The 22,944-nt window shown below is 41.8% G+C and overlaps 1 non-coding gene across 1 annotated transcript; it reads right to left on the bottom strand.

Annotated features, from left to right (window-relative positions):
• Window positions 1–21,958: 21,958 nt before the first annotated feature.
• LOC114227006 (small nucleolar RNA SNORD35) lies at window positions 21,959–22,046 on the bottom strand. The gene has a single exon (XR_003613093.1). It is a non-coding gene; the product is annotated as a small nucleolar RNA SNORD35 (small nucleolar RNA).
• Window positions 22,047–22,944: the final 898 nt, after the last annotated feature.

Raw genomic sequence — 22,944 nt, 5'->3', positions numbered from 1 at the left:
GAACCAGAAACAAGGAGGCATCGATCGGACTATCGGGCCTCAGAGGGAGGATAGGGGAGGGTCGGGGGAGGGGGGAGAGTTCAACCAAAGGACTTGTGTGCATGCATATGAGCCTATCCAACGGTTAAGTTCAACAGGGGGTTGGGGCATGCGTGGGGAGGGGTGTGGGATGGGAATGGGGGGATGAGGACCAATATGTGACACCTTAATCAATAAAGAAATTTAAAAAAAAAAAAAAAGTACACTTAAAAGTCAATAAGATTATCAACTCAAAAGAAAAATGAGCCAAGGACGTTTTAAAAATCATAGAAGAAATAAGCATGACTTTCAAACACACGAAAAGATGCGCATTCCCATTTCTAACAAAAGAAATAGAAAGTTAAACTATAAGATATATCATTTTTCACCTATTAGGTGAGTAAAGATGAACAATTTTGATAAACTGTGTGGGAGATGATGTGGAGAAGTAAGTACTCCATGCATTGCTAGTGCAAGTAAAAACTGCACCATGTGGAAAATAGAGATAAAGAAAGATATAAACAAGTGGAAGAATATACCATGTTCATGGATTGGTAGAATTAACATCATTAAAATGTCCATAGTGCTCAAAGCAATCTATAGATTCAATGCAATCCTTATTAAAATACCAACAGCATATTTCACAGATCTAGAACAAGTACTCTAATAGTTTATATGGAACCAAAAAAGACCCTGAATAACTACAGCCATCTTGAGAAAGAAGGACAAAGTTGGAGGGATCACAACTTTGTGATATCAAGTTATACTACAAAGCCACTGTAATCAAAACATCCTGGTACTGGCACAAGAACAGGCATATAGATCAATGGAATAGAACAGAGAACCCAGAAATTGACCCAAGCCATTATGCTCAATTAATATTTGACATAGGAGGCAAGAGCATTCAATAGAGTCAAGACAGTCTCTTCAATAAATGATGTTGGGAAAATTGGACAGATACATGCAAAAAAAAAAAAAAGAAAGAAACTAGACCACCAACTTACACCATACACAAGAATAAACTCAAAATGGGGAAGAGATTTAAATATAAGTTGTGAAACCATGAAAATCCTAGAAAAAACCATAGGCAGAAAAATCTCAGACATCTCTTGTAGCAATATGTTTACAGACACATCTCCTAGGGCAGTGGTCGGCAAACCGCGGCTCGCGACCCACATGCCGCTCTTTAGCCCCTTGAGTGTTCTAACGCCACTTCTTCAAAATAGACTTGCCCAGGCCGAAAACCGACTTCTGCGCATGGGCCGTGAAGTTTCAATCGCACTGTACGTGTGCGTCCGCACGTGGTATTTTGTGGAAGAGCCACACTCAAGGGGCCAAAGAGCCGCAGGTGGCTCGCGAGCCGCAGTTTGCCGACCACTGTCCTAGGGCAAAGGAAACTAAGGAGAAAATAAATAAATGGGACTACATCAAAATAAAAAGCTTCTGCACAGCAAAAGAAACCATCAATAAAATTAAAAGTGAGCCCATGGTATGGGAGAACATATTTGGCAATGATAAATCTGATAAAGGGTTAATATCCCAAATATATAAGGAACTCATATAACTTAACAAAAGGAAGACAAACAATCCAATTAAAAAATGGGCAAAGGACCTAAATAGATACTTCTCCAAAGTGGACATAGAGAAGGCCAAGAGAAACATGAAAACATGCTCAAAGTCACAGATCATCGGAGAGATGCAAATTAAAATGACAATGAGGTATCACCTCATACCTGTCAACAAATGACAAGTGCTGATGAGGATGTGGTGAAAAGGGAACCCTAGTACACTGCTGGTGGGAATGCAGACTGGTGCAGCCACTATGGAAAACAGTATGAAGCTTCCTCAAAAAATTAAGTATGGAACTGCCATTTGACCCAGTGATCCCACTTCTAGGAGTATATCCTAAGAAACTGGAAACACAGAAAGGATATATGCACCCCTACATTTAGAGCAGGGCAATTTACAATAGCTAAGATCTGAAAACAGCCCAAGTGCCCATCAGTAGATGAGTGGATAAAAAACTGTGGTACATTTATACCATGGAATACTATGCAGCAGTAAAAAAGAAGAATCTCTTACCCTTTAAGACGGCATGGAGGAACCTGGAGAGTATTATGCAAAGTGAAATAAGCCAGTCAGAGGAAGACAAGTATCACATGATCTCACTCATATGTGGAATTTAAAGAACAAAATAAACTGATGAACAAAATAGATCCAGAGACATAGAAGCATGGAACAAATGTTGAATTTTCAGAATTTTTTCACATTAAACCACACAAAGTCAATTCAAACACATGGGGGCAGACATTTGCAATGGCTAACCATGAGGTTTGACCATGATTGGTTGGTTATTTTTAGTTTGTGACGCATTTTTTTCAGATACTAGGCCAAGTACCGAAAATTAGGTACAGCGGTATAGTGGCAGATTCAGAAATTACCGAAAAATCAGTACAGCAGTCTGGTAGGGTTAAATTAAAAATAAATAAATAAATAAATAAATAAACAAACAAACAAACAAACATATAAATAAATACATTCCTATATAATAAGCCTAATATGCTAAGTGTCTAGTCATCTGGTTGTCTGTTCAACCAATCAAAGCGTAATATGCTAATGATAAGCTAAGGCTGCTCAACAGCTCGCTATGATGTGCACTGACCATCAGGGGTCAGACGCTTCAACCGGTAGGTTAGCTTGCTGCTGAGGCCCCGCAGTTCGGGACCGAGCGAGATGGGCCGGACACACCCTGGAGCCCTCCCGTGGTCCCTCTCCAGCTGGACAACCTCTCACATCCCTCCCCAGCCCCGATCGTGCACTGGTGGGGTCCCTCGGCCTGACCTGCGCCTTCTCGCAATCCAGGACCCCTCGGGGGATGTCGGAGATCTGGTTTCGGCCTGATCATGCAGGCCAGGCCAAGGGACCCCACTGGTGCACGAATTTGTGCACCAGGCCTCTATCTATATATATATATAAAAGGCTAAGTGACCAGCAGTATATCCAACACGCACTGGTGATTTAAAAATAAACTCGCGCATGCACAATACATATAAAGCTCTCGCTGGTGCCAATCACACGCATGTGTTTCAATCTGTCATTGTCAATCGTGAATTTGGTGGTTTTTGTTGACATTTAACGTGAACCACATCACGATTTATTCATTGACCGTCCAACCGGCTGATCGGCCGGTACATATGATGCGCACTGGCAATTTAAAAATGAACGTTGAGCCGAAACCGGTTTGGCTCAGTGAATAGAGCGTCAGCCTGCGGACTCAAGGGTCCCAGGTTCGATTCCGGTCAAGGGCATGTACCTTGGTTGCAGGCACATCCCCGGTAGGGGGTGTGCACGAGGCAGCTGATCGATGTTTCTCTCTCATCGATGTTTCTAGCTCTCTATCCCTCTCTCTTCCTCTCTGTAAAAAATTGATAATATATATATATAAAGAACTTGTATGCATATATGCATAACCCATGGATACAGACAATAGTGTGGTGAAGGCCTGGGGTGGGTGGTGGGTGCAGGCTAGAAGGGGGTCAACAGGGAAACAAAGGTGACATCTGTAATACTTTCAATAATAAAGATTAAAATAAATTTAAAAAACCTGCACCGCTTCTTTAGAACAGTCTATCAAAATTTAAACTGTGTGTGTCCTTTGATCCAATGAACCCACTTCTACAAAATGATCATATACATATGCTCACTCATGTGCACAAAGGTGTATGTGCAAGAAATTTCCTGCAGCATTATCATCAAAGAGTAAAAGTCTGAAAGAATCTAGCCCTGGCTGGATAGCTCAGTTGGTGAGAGCGAGTCTCAATATGCCAAGGCTGCAGGTTAGATCCTTGGTCAGGGCACATACAAGAATCAACCAATGAATGTATAAATAGGTGGAACAACAAATCGGTGTCCCCCCCCCCCCCATCTCCCCTTCTTCTCTCTTTCTAAAAATCAATAAATTTAAAAAAATTTTTTTAAAGAACCTAAATGCCTGTCAGTAGAGGGAATGAATATTAAACATGGCTATTATGTAAATTTAAAAAAATCACACAAAACAATACTATGGGTTGTTCTCAGACACATACTGGTATATGTATGCGGTCTGAAAAGCTATAACAAATTCATGACAGTGTTCACCTCTGGGGACAGGAGGGGAATAGGATCGGCTGTGAAGATCACAGAATATTTGAACTTTATCTGTAACATTTTACTTCTTTCATGTAAGAAACAAAACAGCTATGGCTTAACTGCTCGTATCAGCTCTGGATTGTGGGAACTTTGTATATCACCTTCTTGCCTTTCTGTATTTTTCTAAAAGGCACGGTACAATTCAGTGGTATAAGATCAGATCTTTTGGGGGAAAAGGCGTCAGGTGCTTGTTTACATGTGGACTGTCTGGAAAGAGAGACAAGGTGACAGTGGCTGACTGCTGGAAGGGGAACAAGGAAGTGTACTACTTAAAAATAATAATTATAAGGAGCAAACAAAAAGCGTGGATTGAGAAAGAGCCTGCTGTGCTTGGAGAGGAGGGTTAGTACAGGCCAGGCCGGCCCTCTAGGCCAGGAGTACCTCATGTTCCTAGGAGAAGAAAGGGCTTCTTTTGGTTTTTCTGAATCTTTGCTGCAGGGGGCAGGGGGGCAGGGTGGAGGGATAGAGAGAGACATGCAGGCTGAGAGCTGGGAGCAGCCAACAACACACCAATTATGTAATGGACAAGGCAGGAGAAAACACTGAAGTATCCAGTGTGGCAAAGATAGGTCTGTTTTAGGGTGGTGAGAAGGGAGCCCTGTGGCCAGGCAAACTCAGATGGTTATCCTGTTTTCAAAGTCAGAGTGCTCAGCAAGAAAACAAAAAACAAACAGTTCAATTGGTAGAAAACAGACTGGAAAAATCTAACAACAAACATGGGTGAACCTTGAAGACGTTGTGCTAAGTGAAATAAACCAATAAATCAGAAAAGGACAGGTACCATGTGATTCCACTTCTATGAGGTGCCTAGAATAGTCTAATTCAAAGAGACACAAAGTAGAGTGGTGGTGGCCAGGGAATGGGGCGCGGGGGGAGTGGGAGTGTTTAATGGGGACAGTTTCCTTTGCAGAAAATAAAAACGTTCTGGAGATGGATGGTGGTGATGGTTGCACAGCAGTGTGAATGTACGTAATGCCACTGAATATACACGTAAAAATTATTAAAATGGTAAATTTTGTTACATTAATGTTTTTAAAAAGTTACCCACCGAGCTGACTGACAATTTTGAAAAGCCTAAAACCTTTAACTGGACACTTCAAGGTACAATGCTTAACCAGTCTTAGTATTGCCTCATGGTGTTTAACCAAACCCACCTTTATTTTTTCCTATAAATTTTCTGCCAAGAGTGTGAAATAAACTCTGACATTCATATGTATGTCTGTATGTATATGTACACACACACATTACTAACAACACATAACGCAACAACAAAACAAACTAACCAAACTAAAAATAACCCTTAAGAGAGGAAGGAAGGGAGTCTTACTCAGGTTTCCTCCACACAAGGTAGAAACATCCAATAAAACCATTTCTGTTTTCTGCAATGGCCGCCAGGAGAAAAGCTGCAGCTATGAGACCCCGCCCGCCCCTCTCCCCACCACACACACACACACACACACACACACACACACACACACACCCCTTCCATGCAAAGCTACACCCCTCGCTAGCATTCAGGTGGATGGCATTTCTCTGCTTTTTGACCTTTGGACCAGTGTCCTGAACTTCTTTTTTTTTTTTTTCAAAGACAGTGTCATAATATGTGAGTGGTGTATCTCAAGTTCTGGAATGTAGGGAGAGTCCTGGTTTTTGGCCTCTGAACAGAACTAGGGTAGAGGGAGTCTGGTATCTGCAAGAGATATTGCTGCCTTACGCCACCAAACACTGGTTTTGTAACATTCTGCAGCGATGGCCCAATCCCTGCTTGCCCCGGTGCTGATCAGCCCTCTTGATTCTGGTCTCCTTAGGAATTAACAGTCTGAGTGAGTCAAAGTGCCCTGTGGCCTGTCACCCGACCAGCCCCACCAATGAGAGGACCCTCCGGTGTGCCCAGAGGAGGCCTGTCCTCTGGACCTCAAGCCTCCCACTCAGCGCCACAGGATCAGCACCAGGTCATGAAAATGTCACGGCCATCAGATTCAGATGACGACGGAGAAATGGAAACACCAGACACTGACTGGGAAGTGTAGCTAAAATATTCCTAATCTGGCTTGATGCTTGTCTAGAAGAATTTTTACTTCAGCTGTAGTTTATTTGGCTGGCAAATAGGAGCTCTGGCTTAGGGGGAGGGTTGGGGAGAAGTAGACTATTACAATTGGGTACAATTTGAATCCTTGACACATTATTTATATATATATTTTTTGCTTGTATCACCCTCAAATAATCTCCAATAAATTGCCAGAAACATTACAACCTCTTGCTTTCACAGACCAAAGAACCCCTCACCAGAAAAAAAAAAATAAAAATCTTATTTTTCTGGTGTTAACAGAAAAAACAGGGCTTGTTCTGGAGTTTTACACATCTCCAAAAACAGAGGCTGGAAGTGGTATTGGGCTTCTTCGAATCTGATTCTCTTTCTGGAAGAACTTGAAGAGACAAATGCTAATATCACATTCCTTCTGAGGGCTGGGGATCTGAGAGTGAAGGGAACCAGCTCTCCAATGAGGGAGAATAAACCAGGACAGGGAGGGAACCCACAGGCCTGCGTGGGCCCTTTGCAGTTTTCCTTGGAGACACGGTCTGGAGGCCAAAGATTCTTCACCTGGGAAGAACCACGTTACCACCTTCTCTTCACTCACGTCCAGCTTGGTCAGTGCCTGCCTTTATGTCTTTGCTGCATACAGTTCTCTACACTGGCACCCTCCCCTCTATTTTTATCCTCCCCCTTTTCACCTTAGGATATATAGGGCTTCAAAAAAAAAAAATGGTCAGTGGAGGAAATCTCAACGATTTGTTCAGTCACCATGCATGTATAGAGCACATACTTTAAAAAGCACTACAGGTTTAGACTTTGTTCCATTAATTTAAGAATTAAATTTTCTGCAATGGCCGCCAGGAGAAAAGCTGCAACTATGACACCCACTTCCTCCCCGAACCCACCACCACACACACTCCTTCCACTCAAAGCTACACTCCCCGCTAGCATTCAGGTGGATGGCATTTCACTTTTTGACCTTTTCACCAGTGTCCTAACTAAACTTTTTTTTTTTTTTTTTGCCCTGGGCAGTGTGGCACAGAGGGTTGGGCGTCATCCTGTGCACTGAGAGGTTGCTGGTTCAATTCCAGGTCAGGGCACATGCCTGGGCTGCGGGCTCGATAGGAGGCATTGCACATCGATGTTTCTCTCTCCCTCTCTTTTCCCCTCTCTCAAAAAATCAATACAATTTTTTTTTAAAAAGCAAAGAGATAATATCATTTTTAAATGTAATCTATTGGGGTAGCATTGTTTAATAGAATTGCGTAGGTTTTAGGTATACAATTCTACAATACATCATCTCTATATTGTATTGTGTGTTCCCCTCAAGTAAGAGATGGTATCATTTACATCTCATTTGAAAAGACTTCAACTAAGTTATAATTTTTTTCCTAAAAATATGTTTTTACTGATTTCAGAGAGAGAAAGGGAGAGGGAGAGAAAGAAATATCAATGATGAGAGAGAATCATTGATTGGCTGCCTCCTGCACACTCCCTACCAGTACCGGGGATCAAGCCTGCAATCCAGGCATGTGCCCTGACCACGGAGTTGAACCATGACCTCCTGGTTCATAGGTTGACGCTCAACCACTGAGTCACATCAGCCAAGCTATCATTTTTTTTTCCATATGAAGTTGTTGGTGTGTTATCAGATGATGCCTGGTACAGTGTTCTGACTCATGAGTCTACAGAGGGCCAATACACCTGCCGCGTGGTGAAAGGTCAGCCACATTGCCCTCACTATAATGACGTAGTCCTGGTAAGTACAGAGCTCATTTTAACACGTGGTTCTCCACCACAGCACCAATGTCTTAATCTTGAAGTTGGAGCAGCATAGCTTTTCCCTGAGATTCAGATGTGCTTACCTTTTCACCTTTTAAAAAACATTTTAAAATAAGTAAATAACATTTTAAGTTTACCAATATAGCTAAAAAGACATTGTTTCTTCCCATTAAGTCCTCTAGATCCTAAAAGTGGATGTTCCTAGAGATCCAGGTCTCCACCAGGCCCATACCACATCCACAATAGGAATTAGAAGTACATCGCTTCTGGGGCTTTTGGCTACGATCAAGTGTAGGAATAAGAAGTACACAAAAACTTCAACCGAAGTCCCATTGCTGCGTGGATGATAAAAGGGGTTCTAGGGAAAGTAACCTCACAGGATGATCTCATCCTAAATTCCTAACTGGGCAGGTCTTAGTGTGTAGTCATGCCCCAGGCATATGTGTAACTTCTTTAGTAGTAAAAGGCTATCTTTGCCTTAAGTAAGCCTTATTCATTGTTTCTGTGCATCCAAGTTAATACCTCTTTAAAATGCCTCTTTTCAGACCCTTCTTTCTAAAGGTGACCACTTTCAAGAAAATACAATCCTGCTAGCTATCCTGTAATTGGATTCCACTTTGTTTTCTCCCACATTCATGTGATCTTCTCTACATTCCACCTTAATTTCAAATGCATAAAAGAAGCTGCAGGATGTGAAGGCGATCTGGCTGCGACATCTGTCACCCCATTGATCGCCAGGGTTGATTTGGCTGATCTGGCTGGCTAGGCGGGTGTCCCCCTCCTCCCTCACCGATCCATGTGTGTCCCTCCCGAAGCTGCGCGATCAGTCGAAGAGGACGACCTTCCCCCCAGAGGAGAGGACCGGTCTTTGGTCAAGGGTATACGAGTAGCTGCGCTCCCCTGCTAGAACCTCCAAACAAGCTCTCAAGAAGCTGCAAACTGTCATCTCTTAGAAGCATTTTTCTCAGTTCTATTGAGACCTTGCTCCCAGGCATACCCTGTTGGACTCAGATAAAGTCAAAACATTCGGTGCAGGTTTGGATGTTTCTTACATCATTGACAGCTGTCACTCCGGTTCCCTGGGGCTCTGCTGATCTCTCCCTAGTTCTCTCATGTTGACACCTTAGAGCTGGGTTTTCACTTGGTTTCCCTAACTAGGCTTCCAGTTTCTTGCTGAGATTAGAGACTGTAGTGCTTATGCCTGCCCCGTGTTGGTTCCTTCAGCCACCCCTCACTGGTTTTATGTGCTTCTGGTTGACCACATCTCCCTCTTAATCCTCAGATGGTTGAGTGTGAGTCTGTGACCTAGCCTGAACAGTCAGAGGATTCTGTCCCCCATGGTTGTGGTGGCAGGTTCAGGGAGAGCTATAGAGCCCATGCCAGACAAATCAGAGCCCTTCTTAGACTTTTTTTTTTAAACTGAAGCTACCAGGAAAAATTGGTCTCTGTTCATTAGGGCTGCTAAGCTTGGAGAAAGTGAAACAGGGACAGCTAACAGCCTTCTTGCCCTTGGCAATAGAGCCTGCAAGTAGGGTAAAGCCAAGCAGAGATGAGCAAAGTTCAGAGATGGTGTTTGGATTGTATTATTACTTGCAACTATCCACTGTCTTTCTGAAGTTATACATATGGAGAGATCTATTTATCTATTACCTATCACCTATTCTCTATCTAACCTTTTGCCATGTGACTTTGCAGTGCCTCCCACTAGAGTAAACGGAATGTACTTCCCTTCCCATTAACTTTGGACTTAGCCATATGACTTGCTTTGACCAACAGATTGTGGATGGAAATGACCAGTGAGCCCAGTCTAAGCTGAGGCCTTAAGAGTTTCCACCAACCATTTTGGACCTTCTGCTCTCTGTCACGAGAAGAACAGGCCCTAGAAAACTGTTCATCATTCTGCTTTGGTCCTAGGATGAAGACATGAAGCACATCTGTGGTTCACTTGAAGCCTGAACTCCAGCTGAGCCCAGCCAAGCCGAATCAATACAGTATTAGCTTAATCATAGCCAATCTGTGGACCTATGAGCATGAAATAAATGTATGTTGCTATGGGCTATTGAGATTTTGAGGTTACTTGTTATATAGCACAGAGATTTAGGGGCTACTCGCTACATAGTATGATTATAGCAAGCCAGACTAACATAAAGCCGATATAAGTGAGGAACAGTTCTGACTACATCACTTACACCTCTGGATCCCATTGCATCTGAAGTCAATGCTACCCAATTACTGAGTTTCTGTTGTTAGGAACAAAACAAGTCCTCACCAATGCAAAAATCTTTTCTAAGCTCCTAGATGTCTAATCATTACCAAATCCCTCTGCCAGAATGTTGGCTCTGTATACCAGCTGAGATCCTGACATAAATGGTCAGATCATCAGCTTTATATTGTTGCCACCACCTTACCTTTAATCTCACTCAATAACTTAACACTCCTAACCCAGTTACTGTTTCCAACTGCCTGTAATCACTTGTCCCTTGTCCTCAGGGCTGACATCTGCACTAACTATAGCTGACCTTGCCATTACCCCTGGATGTCGCCCTTTTCAGGTCCAGCCTCTGCAGCTGAGCCTGTTTCTCCAGCTACTTTGGTCTACTTGGTATTTGGCTACACCCTTGCCCACAAACATACACATCTCCAACAGAATCCATTCTTACTGTGAGAAGGTCAATATGATAAATATCAAAATATAAGTGCTAGATAAAGCCCAGTCGGCATGGTTGAGTGTCGACCTATGAACCAGGAGGTCATGGTTCAATTCCCGGTCAGGGCACATTCCCAGGTTGCAGGCTCGATCCCCATTGTGGGGTGTGTAGGAGGCAGCTGATCAATGATTCTCTCTCATCATGGATGTTTCTCTCTCCTTCTCCCTCTCCCTTCCTCTCTAAAATCAATACAAATATATATTTTTAAATAAATAAATGCTCAATAAATATTTCTCCTTAATTTAGGATATTATCTTTGACTTTACTTCAAATAGAATGTTTCTTTCTAACCTACCTGAATACTATTCTGGAGTTAAAATCATGAAGACAGAAAAATCTGAAAATGTGGATCCGTTTTGTCAGAATCTAGAAATGGAAGAATGGAGAGCAAAGATGGTGGATGTTCCTCCTTGGAGCAGGTGCATAGCACCAATAAAACTTGTATCTTAGCCCTGGCCAGTTTGACTAGGTGGATGGAGTGTTGGCCCGTAGACTGAATGGTCCTGGGTTTGATTCCAGCCAAGGGCACGTACCTCATACCTCGGTTGCAGGATCCGGCTCCAGTCCAGGTCGGGGCCTGTGTGGGAGGCAACCAATCAATGTGTCTCTCTCACACCGATGTTTCTCTCTCTGTGTCTCTTCCCCTTCCTTCCACACTCTCTAAAAAATCAATGAAAAAATGTCTTTGGGTGAGGATTAACAAACAAACAAAATTCATATCTAGCAGGGACTCTTTATATAACATAGATGACTTAGGTTAAAATGATAGACTGCTCTTCAGACTCCAAAGCCCATCTGGTGTAGCTCAGCTGGTTGAGTGTTGTCCCATGCATGGAAAGGTCACCAGTTTGATTTCCAGACATGCCCAGGTTGCAGGTTCGATCCCTAGTCAGGGTGGTATGGAAGCAACCTATTGATGTTTTGCTCTTATATAGATGTTTCTCTCTCTCCTTTCCTTTCTTTCTAAAAAAATCAATTAAAAAAGAGTAAAAATAAAAATTTAAGCACAGATAATAATATAAGAAACACAAATATTACAACGTCTTTATCCTCCCAATCCAAGATTTCTAATGGTTACACTCATATGTGCCTCATCTTCTTTTCTTCTCCAAAGAAATAAAACATTATGGATGTAGCTAAAAATCCCTTTAACCACCACTCTTGGTCCTATTCCCTTTCTGTCTTCATGCTATGAGCAGATATGTTTTCCTTTCTATTTTGAATCAATGCCTTTTTACTGTTAATGTTTTGTTGTTGTTTTTCATGTTGTTTTGCAACTTGTTTTTAGTCCATTATGTTTGAGATCTGTGCACACTGATACACATAGATCTAGTTTATTCCTCTTAATGAGACACAATATTACAATGTATGCATATACCATATTTTACATGTCCTTTCATCTACTGTAGCAATTCTCAACCTTTTCATTTCATGGCAAACATAAACTAATTAAATTCTGCAGCACACTAAAAACTATATTATATTTTTTGCTGATCTGAAAAAAAAAGGTATAATTTTGATTCATTCACACTGGACAGCTATTGTTGTTTGGGCTGCTACCATTATTTTTTATTTTTTATTTTGACAATCCAAGGGAAAAGAGGTCAGTGTCCCTGACTAAATAGTCAGGTATTGTATGTTTTAAAAATTCTTGCAGCCCTGGCAGGTATGGCTCAGTTCATTGGGCATTGTCCTGTGCACCAAAAGGTTGCAAGTTCGATTCCCAGTCAGGGCACATGCCCAGGTTGCAGGCTGGATCTCTGGTAGGGTATTGTAGGGGAGGTACAGGAGGCAGCTGATCGATGTTTCAGTCTCTCATTATGTTTCTCTTTCTCTCTTCCTCTCCCTCCCTCTCTAAAACTCAATAAAAATGTTTTTTAAAATTCTTGTTCGGCTGTCCAGTCTAATTAGTATATTACACTTTTATTATTATAGATTTTTTTTTTTAAATCCTCACCTGAGGATTTTTCCCATTGATATTTAGAGAAACACATTGATTTTTTGCCTCTTGCATGAGCCCAGACCAGGGCCTGGGCCAGGGAGGAGCCTGCAACCAAGGTACGTGCCCTTGACCGGAATTGAACCTGGGACCCTTTGGTCCACAGGCCGACACTCTATCCACTGAGCCAAACCACCTAGGCTACATTTCATTTTTAAAATTGAGCTACCAGCTGTTAAAGTGTGTGTACATATTTTTGAGACACCCTGTATCTACACTAATAAAAGAGTAAGATGCAAATTGACCATACCTTCACGATGCCCACCAGCCAATCAGGAGTGAGTATGCAAATTAACCCAACAAAGATGGTGGGTTAATTTGCATACACAGGTGCCCAGGGGCAGGGCAGGATGCTTGCATCATTGCCATGACGACAACACAGGCATTCCACACCACCCCAGCCGCTCTGGGCCTCTAGGCAGCGTGGGAAGGTGGAAAGGCGGCTCTGGCCAGAGTGAAGGTGGTGCCGGCAGCCAGGGCAAGGAAGGCCCATTCTTGCACGAATCTTCGTGCATCAGGCCTCTAGTATTTAATAAAGATCTAATATACAGACTGTATAAAGAAATCTTGGAACTATGCAATAAAAAGACAAATAGTTCAATTAAAAAATGGGTAAAGGATTTGAATTGACATTTCTCCAAAGAAGATATACAAATGTCCAATAAGCACATATGAAAATATGCTCAACATCTTAGTCATTAGGGAAATGTAAGTCAAAACATAATGAGATACCACTTTACACATAGTAGAATGACTATAATTAAAAAATGAAAACAAACATTCTGGTTAAGATGGCAGCATAGGTAAATACAGCACTCACATCCTCCCACAACCACATCAAAATTACAACTAAACCACAGAACAACCATCATTTAGGACTTCCTGAAATCTGGCTGAATGGAAGTCCTACAACTAAAGAATTAGAGAATAAGCCACATTGAGACTGGTAGGAGGTGTGAAGGTGTGGAATGGGCTGAGACCCACATATGGAGGTTTATTTATTTATTTTTTTAAATCAGGAGAGATATCTTGGCTGTGGAGGTCTACGTGAGGAGCCAGAGGTCCCAGCCTCACACCAGGCTCTTCAGCCCAGGGTTCCAGTGCTTGGAAGAGAAGTCCCCACAACTCTGGGCAGAGAGAAACAGTGGGAATTGTAGCTGAGTGACATAGAGGCTGCTGGAGTCCAGGTGTTCCTATTAAAGGGCTGGCACAATGAGTTACATACTTCCTCTGAGCTCCAGGGCTGGGGCAGCAGCTTGAAAGGGTTCAGGGACATATGGGGAAGAACTGAATTGTCTGGCATCAGGGCAAGAACTGGGGGCAGCTTTCTCCCAGACAAAAGTGCTGGCAGAGGTCATTGTTTCTATGCTGAAATCTCCCCTGCCACAGAGATGACGGGCAGGTGCCATATCTGAGTCTCCATCAACCTGGCTTCCACTGTTCACCTGGCCCTGATGACTTCCTGAGAACCTGCCCCACCTAATTTGCAGCCCCACCCAAGTTGTTTGCAGTGGTCCTTCCATATGAATAGCCTGTCCTGGCTCAGGCTTCAGACTTTTCTAAAATCTTTCAAACAAGGAGCAGCTGGCCTCAGAGTGCCCCATACATATCAATAAGAGGCCCAATACCAGGCACTAACAGCAGCTTGCCTTGATTCACCGTTTGGCCTCTCCTGGGCACCTCTACACCAACACAAGTAGCAGCCATCTGCAGATCGCTAGGTAGCTCATGTCAGGTGGCCCCAGACAGGGCACAGGCAGTAGCTGACTTTGAACCTCCCAGGAGGTCCCAGAGCCAGTGCACCTGGTGATCAGCTTCAGACCATGCCAGATTACAATCCTACTACATCCATAAGCAACACACTCAAATGTCAGATTTGGAGAGTACCAAAGCCCCACTGAAACAAGTCCTGCTCCATAAGGGTGTCTCCTGCACAACAGCTCTTCCACTTAGTCGCAGCTGGTCCACACAGCCAATTGGCCTGAAGAATAATTACAAGGAATCAATAGTAGAGTAGAGGACACAGAGAATCAAATCAGCTATTTGGAATATAAGGAAGCAAAAAATACCCAATCAGAACAGCAAAATGAAAAAAGAATCCTCCCCCACCCCCCATAAAAAAAAGGATAGTGTAAGGAGCCTCTGGGACAACTTCAAGCATACCAACACTCGCATCATAGGGGTACTGTAAAGAGAAGAGAGGAAGCAAGAAATTGAAAACCTATTTGAAAAAGTGACAGAAAACTTCCTTTACCTGGTGAAAGAAACAGACATACAAGTCCAGGAAGCACAGAGAGTCCAAAACAAGATGAACCCAAAGAGGCCCACACCAAGACACATCATAATTACAATGCAAAAAGTTAAAGACAAACAGAATCTTAAAAGCTATAAGAGAAAAGCAGTTAGTTACCTACAAGGAAGCACCCATATGACTGACAGCTGATATCTCAACAGAAACTTTGTAGGCTAGAAGGGAGTAGCAAGAAATATTCAAAGTGATAAAAAGCAAGGACCTACAACCAAGATTACTCTACTCTGCAAAGCTATCATTTAGAATTGAAGGTCAGATAGAGAGCTTCCCAGACAAGAAAAGGCTAAAGGAATTCATCACCACCAAAGCAGTATTACATGAAATGTTAAAGGGTCTTCTATAAGAAGGAGAAAAAAAAAAGATAAAAAAACATGAGCAGTAAAATGGCAATAAATACATATCTAACAACAATTGAATCTACAAACAAAGTGGACAGTATAACAGAAACAGACTCATACATACAGAGAACTTTTTGTTGGTTGCCAGGGGGAAGAGGGGTTGAAGGTGGGTGCATGAAAAAGGTGAAGAAATGAAGAAGTACAAATTGGTTGTTACAGAATAGTCATGGGTATATAAAGTGCAGCATAGGGAATATGGTCAATAATATTATAGCCCGGCCTGTGTGGCTCAGTGATTGAGCATCGACCTATGAACTAGGAGGTCACGATTCGATTCCCCATCAGGGTACATGCCCCAGTTGAGGGCTCCATCCCCAGTGTGGGGTGTGCAGGAGGCAGCCAATCTATGATTCTCTCTCCTCATTGATGTTTCTAGCTCTCTCTCCCTCTCTCTGAAATCAATAAAAATATTTTTTTAAAAAGGAAGTACGAAGGCACATAACAGGGGTAATGTCTGACAAAGGCTCAGAGCTGTTAAATTGACAAAAGCATAATTGTAGTTATTAACCAAACTGAGGTCAAGAGAAGAAGCCAATATAAACATGTGACCGAATTCTCTAGAGCTAAGTCGCTTCCCAATGGAGTGGCATTATAAACTCTTAGACATGCTATTTATAAAATGTCTTCTAATTAGCCTTGAACCAGCTGGAGCTCTCCTGTGGCCAAACCCAGGCTTGAAAAGCATGTATCAGTGTGGTTTGAGAAATGGTTTTAAAACAAAGAGATCCAACAACTGTTTTTAGCATAGCAGAGTTTTAAGTAGTCTTCTACTGTTTGCTTCTATTGTTAACAAGATCTTCTATAATCATTTCTTTGGACTTTCTATCTCCAATTTTTTTTTCTTAATTAATTTTTATTCTCACCTGAGGATATTTTTCCATTGATTTTTTTTAGAGAGAGTGGAGGGGAGGGAAGTGGGGAAGAGAGAGAGAGAAACATCTATGTGAGAGAGACACATTGATTGGTTGCCTCCTATTCGCACCCTGGTCTGAGGCCAGGGATTGAGCCTGCAATTGAGGTACATGCCCTTGATCAGAAATTGAACTGGTGACCTTTCAGTCCAAGGGCCAATGCTCTAACCGCTGAGCAAACTTGCCAGGGCCCATCTCCAAATTTCTTAGTAGGCCAATTCAATCACCTTTCCCTACTGGGCTCGATATCCAATTGGCATGGTGGCAATATAAATTAAATATTGTCTTGATTTGCACTTGTTTTCACACAACTCTGGTAGGTTCTAAGGTTATAACTTGTTTCTTAATTGGATAAATTTAAAGAAACTTGAGCTATTTAGAAATGCCACATTTAGTATTCATTTGATGAATGAACTAATGAAAAGCAGTAGGTCTATGAAGCTAAGAAATTTATTGCAGAACTTGAATAACTTGATTCTGAGAATGGATGATTAAGATGTGGGTGTGGAGAGAGGAGGTTATTAGGGAAGAAAGAATCTGGAAAGTAAAGGCAAATATGCAGTTCCCTCACCAAATTTGCAACATCTGTATTGATTTTGCTTCCAACCTTTACACATTCCTTTGTGTGCTTCTTTAATTGCTAGTTTTACTCATTATGTGACACCTGGATTTTCACATATTTTACATTTTTTGGTGTGTTTATTCCATAGTAACTTTTAAATTCATACCCTTGATGTCTAGCATAGTTCTTATTACATAGTAAATATTCAATAAATATTGTTAAATGAATGAATGAGTGAATGCTATTAAAAAAAGTTGAGTGATATTTCGAAATCACATTTAGACACTACTAACAGGCATTAAGATACTTTTGCCTTCCTTTTCTACCTTTCCTCTCTCTATCAACATGTATTGAGCACTCATTACAAGCCAAGCACCATGTTATATGTTGGAAACTACTGTGACTTACTCTTCCACCTTGAAATAATTTGGCAGTTGATGAAAACCTGTAATGTTTGTTATTTAAAAGTAGCCAGTTCTATGAAAACATGCTCAAAGTCACAAATCATCCAAGAGATGCAAATTAAAGCAACAATGAGATACCATCTCACACCTGTCAGAATGGCTATCATCAACAAATCAACAAACTACAAGTGCTGGCGAGGATGTGGAGAAAAAGGAACCCTCCTGCACTGCTGGTGGGAATGCAGACTGGTGCAGCCACTGTGGAGAACAGTATGGAGTTTCCTCAAAAAACTAAAAATGGCCGAAACCGGTTTGGCTCAGGGGATAGAGCGTCGGTCTGTGGACTGAAAGGTCCCAGGTTTGATTCCGGTCAGGGGCATGTACATTGGTTGCGGGCACATCCCCGGTGGGGGGTGTGCGGGAGGCAGCTGGTCGATGTTTCTCTCTCATCGATGTTTCTAGCTTTCTATCCCTCTCCCTTCCTCTCTGTAAAAAATAAATCAATAAAATATATTTTTTTAAAAAAAGTTAAAAATGGAACTCCCATTTGACCCAGTAATCCCACTCCTAGGACTATATCCCAAGAAAGCAGAAACATCAATCAGAAAGGATATATCCACCCCTATGTTCATAGCAGCACAATTTACAATAGCTAAGATTTGGAAACAGCCTAAGTGCCCATCAGCAGATGAGTGGATTAAAAAACTGTGGTACATCTACACAATGGAATACTATGCCACTATAAAAAAGAAGGAACTTTTATCATTTGCAACAGCATGGATGGAACTGGAGAGCATTATGCTCAGCGAAATAAGCCAGTTGGAGAAAGATAAATATCACATGATCTCACTCATATGTGGGATATAATGATCAACATAATTTGATGAACAAGGATAGATCCAGAGACAAATGGTGGTGGTGGTGGGGGGGGTTAGAGAGCAACCAAAGGACTTGTATGCATGCATATTAGCATAACCAATGGACACATGGACACAGACACTGGGGCAGTGGGGACTTGCCCAGGGTGGGAATGGCGGGGGGTAGGGGGTCAATTGGGGAAAAAGGAGACATATGTAAAACTTTAGACAATAAAAAAAGAAAAAGAAAAAAAAAAGTAGCCAGTTCTTTTTTTCTCTTTTTTAAATTTAATTTTATTGTTTAAAGTATTACAAATGGTAGTACATATGTCTTCTGTTTTTCCCCATTGACCTCCCCACCCCACCTCTCCCCTGCACATGTCCTCACCCCCCCCCCCCAGGGTCTTGCGTCCATTGATTATGCTTATATGCATGCATACAAGTTCTTCGATTGATCTCTTACCCACCCCCCCAACCCTCCCCTGCCTTCCCACTATAGTTTGACAGTCTGTTCGATGCTTCTTTGTCTCTGTATCTATTTTTGTTCATCAGTTTATAATGTTCTTTATATTCCACAAATGGCGGCTCTCTCTAAGGAGCATGCCTATGCCTTTCTCTCTCTCCCTCCCCCTCGGTATGTTCTTTTTCTTCATCTCTCTTTCTCCGACGCTCCACGGGCCCTTCTTTTGCCTCTGTAACTTGTTTCCTGAGCCAATTTCTTTTACAGCTCACTTCCTCTACCTCTGTGACTATAAAGAAAACCTTCTTGCCGGGCCAGCATAGCTCACTGGTTGAGCGTCAACCTATGAACCAGGAGGTCAAGGTTCGATTTCCAGTCAGGGTACATTCCTGGGTTGCGGCCCCTATCCCCATTTGGGGGTGGGTGGGGTGGGTGCAGGAGGCAGCTGAGCAATGATTCTCTATCATCAATGATGTTTCTCTCTCTCCCTCTTCCTTCCTCTCTGAAGTCAATAAAAAATATATTTTAAAACTTTCATATATATACATATTGCCGGTTCTTGGATTTGATAACACAGACAGTGCAAGTGTAAGGCTTACAGTTTTATTATTGCTCTGAAGTCTACACTTCATAGAGCCATTAGATTAAAAAAATAAAAATTTTTATAGTGATAGCTGTTTTACAATGTCAAGAAACCAGTGCCTGGAATAGGCACCCTTTACCCTGGGTTGAGTCACACAGGTAAATGTGCGCTCTCAGAGGAGCAGGGAACAGCTTCTGGAAACTCGTAAGTATGTTGTATATATTTATTCCTCCTGAAAATGTTAATAGCGACTCTGTTTGCTTTGCTACATAGTCTAGTGGTTACGTTCTTGGGTAATTAATAGTTATAGTCCTTCTGTTTGAGTCCTGGCTCTGCTGTTTAATAGCTGTGTGATCTTAAACAAGTAACTTCACCCCTCTGCTTCAGTTTCCTCGTCTGTAAAATGGAGATAACACTAGTACTATGTCATATATATGTATGTAATCCTCACCACAACCCCATGACATAGTACTATTGTATATATATAATTCAGAAAATGCTCAGCACATAGTATTCTTTCTATATTAAGTATTGTTATTATAATTATTACATAGTTGTGGCATTGATGATAATAATGGTGAAACTTGTGATGACTTAAACCTTCCTAAAGCCACTAAACACTAAAGAGTGAATGAAGATGAATAACTACAAGAAATGTTGAATAACCAGCTGACCATTCCAGGTATTGCTAAGACAGCCTTTTCCTTCTCGTTCTATTTAAGGCCAGCCAGACTCTTAAGCCCGGGGAATCTGACTTGACTTCTGAGATGAATTAGGTTGAATTCGAACGGCAAAAACAATATGCTTTTTAGATTTCACTAAAATGTATACTGATTCTATCTTTCAGCCTGGATGGAACCGAGTCACTACCATGGTTCTGTGGTTTATTTTATCCCATGAAACGCACATTGTTGATGCTCTACCAGTGATAAACAAGGAATGGGAAAATGTTAACTTTTGATTAGCTGTCCTAAAGCTTCTCTCATCCAGTTCTACCACATACAATTAGAGAAACAATTTATTTAAGTCGTCATTTCCACATACCGACTTCCACTGCTGAAAGGGTTAGTCAAATTAGATTAGGTTAGAATTTGTTCCAAAGGTTTTTAACTTTTCCTAGCTTTACGTGACCAAAGCTTTCTTTAGATAATTGAATTTCAGGGTTATCTGTTTACCTTTGTTGGGTCAATTTTGCTTTCTCAAATGCCTGAGAGTGATTTCTTTCCCCCATGTATTATTTTTGAGATCTCTCCCCACCCCCCCCCACCCCTATTTTTCTTTATCCCTTCCTTGCACAAATAACTGCCAATTCTCACAATGACTGCCCCCGGGAATCTGCTCTCTGCAATGGCTGCTTCTCTCCCGGGCTCTGCCTCTGGAAACAGAGGCCCTTGGGGAACTGCTAACCCAAGAGTGCCAAGTAGAAATCGTGTAAAGTTATTTTATTCGGATGCTGGCTGCCTGGCAGACTTAAAATCCAATAGATCTATAGATCATTGCTTGAATCTTTTCAAGAGTGGAAGATTGAAGCCTAAGGCCTAACTCCTATGGCAGTGTTTTTAATTTAATTACATCCTTTTTTTAATTATAAGAGAAAGTTTATTTAGAGGTAGTAGATGGGCCCTTGGAGTTTAGGAGAGAGAAAGGCAGAGGTAACATCCCTGGGGGGTGGGGGGAGGGGGAGGGAAGGCATGGGCATGTTCCCAAGAGGGAGAACATGCCTATTGCTGTGTGTTCTTTATTTTTTTGTTACTCTTCACCGAGGATATTTTTTCCCATTGATTTTTAGAGAGAATAGAAGGGAGGGAGGGGGAGAGAGAGAGAGAGAGAGAGAGAGAGAGATCGATGTGAGAGAGACACATCGATTGGTTGCCTCCTGCAACCCTGGTACATGCCCTTGACCAGGAATCAAATCTGCAACCCTTCTGCCAAAGCTCTAACCACTGTGCAACACAGTGTATTTTTTGTTTGTTTGTTTGTTTTTATTGCTTTCAGAGAAGAAGGGAGAGGGAAAGAGAGATGGAAACATCAATGATGAGACAGAATCATTGATTGGCTGCCTCCTGCACGCCCCACACTGAGGATACAGCCCACAACCCGGGCATGCACCCTGACCAGGAATCAAACCGTGACTTCCTGGTTCAGAGATCAATGCTCAAACACTGAGCCATGCCGGCTGGGCTGCAGTGTATTTTTTAAATGTGGTCCATGGGGACAAGACCCGTGTAAAGAAGGGGCCTCTTGTTCAAAGTTATTAAGAACTTCAGGTCTGCGACAAGAGAGCATTAAACCTAGTGCCGGGTCCTTGGCGTACAGAGCCCTGCGCAATTGCACAGGCTGTGGGTCCCTGAAGCCCCGCCTGTGAGGAGCCCATAGCGTCAGAATCTCTGAAATCTGACTGGTGAAGGTCTGATTTCTGGGTCCTACCGGAGAATTAACGAATTGGAAACTCTGGGGATAATGTTTGGGAACCGCATTCTTAACAAGATTCCCAGAGGCTGATTTTGTACATAAAAGTTTGAAAACCTATTTTCTTCATTTGCTTGGGAAGTGGAAAAAGCAATTCTGTATTTTAAAAGTATTTGGCTTGCTTTCCTAGGTAGCTATAGGAGGCAGCTGAGAGCACCTACCTTGCACCACGAGCTTTCTTTTCTGCTCTTTCACACTCTTTAGTCTTTAAAAAAAATTTTTTTAATTTTTATTTATTGATTTTTTTCTTTTTCTTTTCTTTCTTTTCTTTTTTTCCTGGCACCAGTTCTTCCAATTGGCTTTCTCAGCAGTGCCTGTCACAGGCATCTGAAGACCATCGTGAAAATAGACATCATCTGCCTATTTATTGATTTTAGGGAGAGAAAGGAAGGGAGAGAGAAACATCGATTTATTGTTCCTCTTATTTATCCATTCATTGGTTGATTCTTGTATGTGCCCTGACGGGGGATTGAACCCGCAACCTTGATGTATCAAGACAATGCTCTAACCAATGCTCTAAGGGCTCACACTTTTTATTCTTCTTTCTTCCCTTTCCTCTTCTGTTCTGTGTTTGTTTGGGACCTGTCAGTTGTACCCCGGGCATGGTTAAACTTGATTGATGACACCCAAGGCATATAAATTATTTAACAAAGAGAAAGTTCAAGAGGAAGAAGTAAGACTTTCGATAGTCTGGGCACTTTTTCTACAGGAATTATGTCTTTTTGTCAGAGCCCCCTTTTCTTAACCAGTTTGTTAGGTGGGGGGTGGGGGAGGTGCGGGTATCAGAGAAACAAAGCTATGTGAACAATGCCAATTCTACAGTCTCACCCTCTGTGACTGTTTGGTCACACTCATTGGGTCAGTTCGGTTTCCTCAACACTAAATGCCTGCCAGTTCTTGGAACTTATTTCTGCAAATTGTCACTTGACCGAATTGTAACACCAAGGGCTCAGTACTTCATCCTGGCTAACTTGAAGAAACACTTTTATCAAATTACCCTGACTAAGCACTTGGCTTTAAATTCTGAATTTAGCTGTACACCATTAAGATATTTCAAAGTTAATAAACCTCATTATATTATGGATTTTGAAGTTTAGCTTTAAAAATGCTCTTCTTTTTCTCACAGTTTCTGTGTGTAAGTTATTGCTTAAGTAGTCACTAAGCAGAACAAGTGCTGTCTTGAATTTTTCCTTAATTAAAAGGTACTTTGCAATTACTTATAAAACTTTTTATTTATTGATTTTAACTTCTTATTAAAA

Source organism: Eptesicus fuscus, chromosome 7, assembly GCF_027574615.1.
Source record: "Eptesicus fuscus isolate TK198812 chromosome 7, DD_ASM_mEF_20220401, whole genome shotgun sequence".
In the NCBI taxonomy this organism is placed as follows: Eukaryota; Metazoa; Chordata; class Mammalia; order Chiroptera; family Vespertilionidae; genus Eptesicus; species Eptesicus fuscus.
The sequence above is the reverse complement of the archived record's forward strand: the minus strand, read 5'-3'. Positions and strand labels throughout refer to the sequence as shown.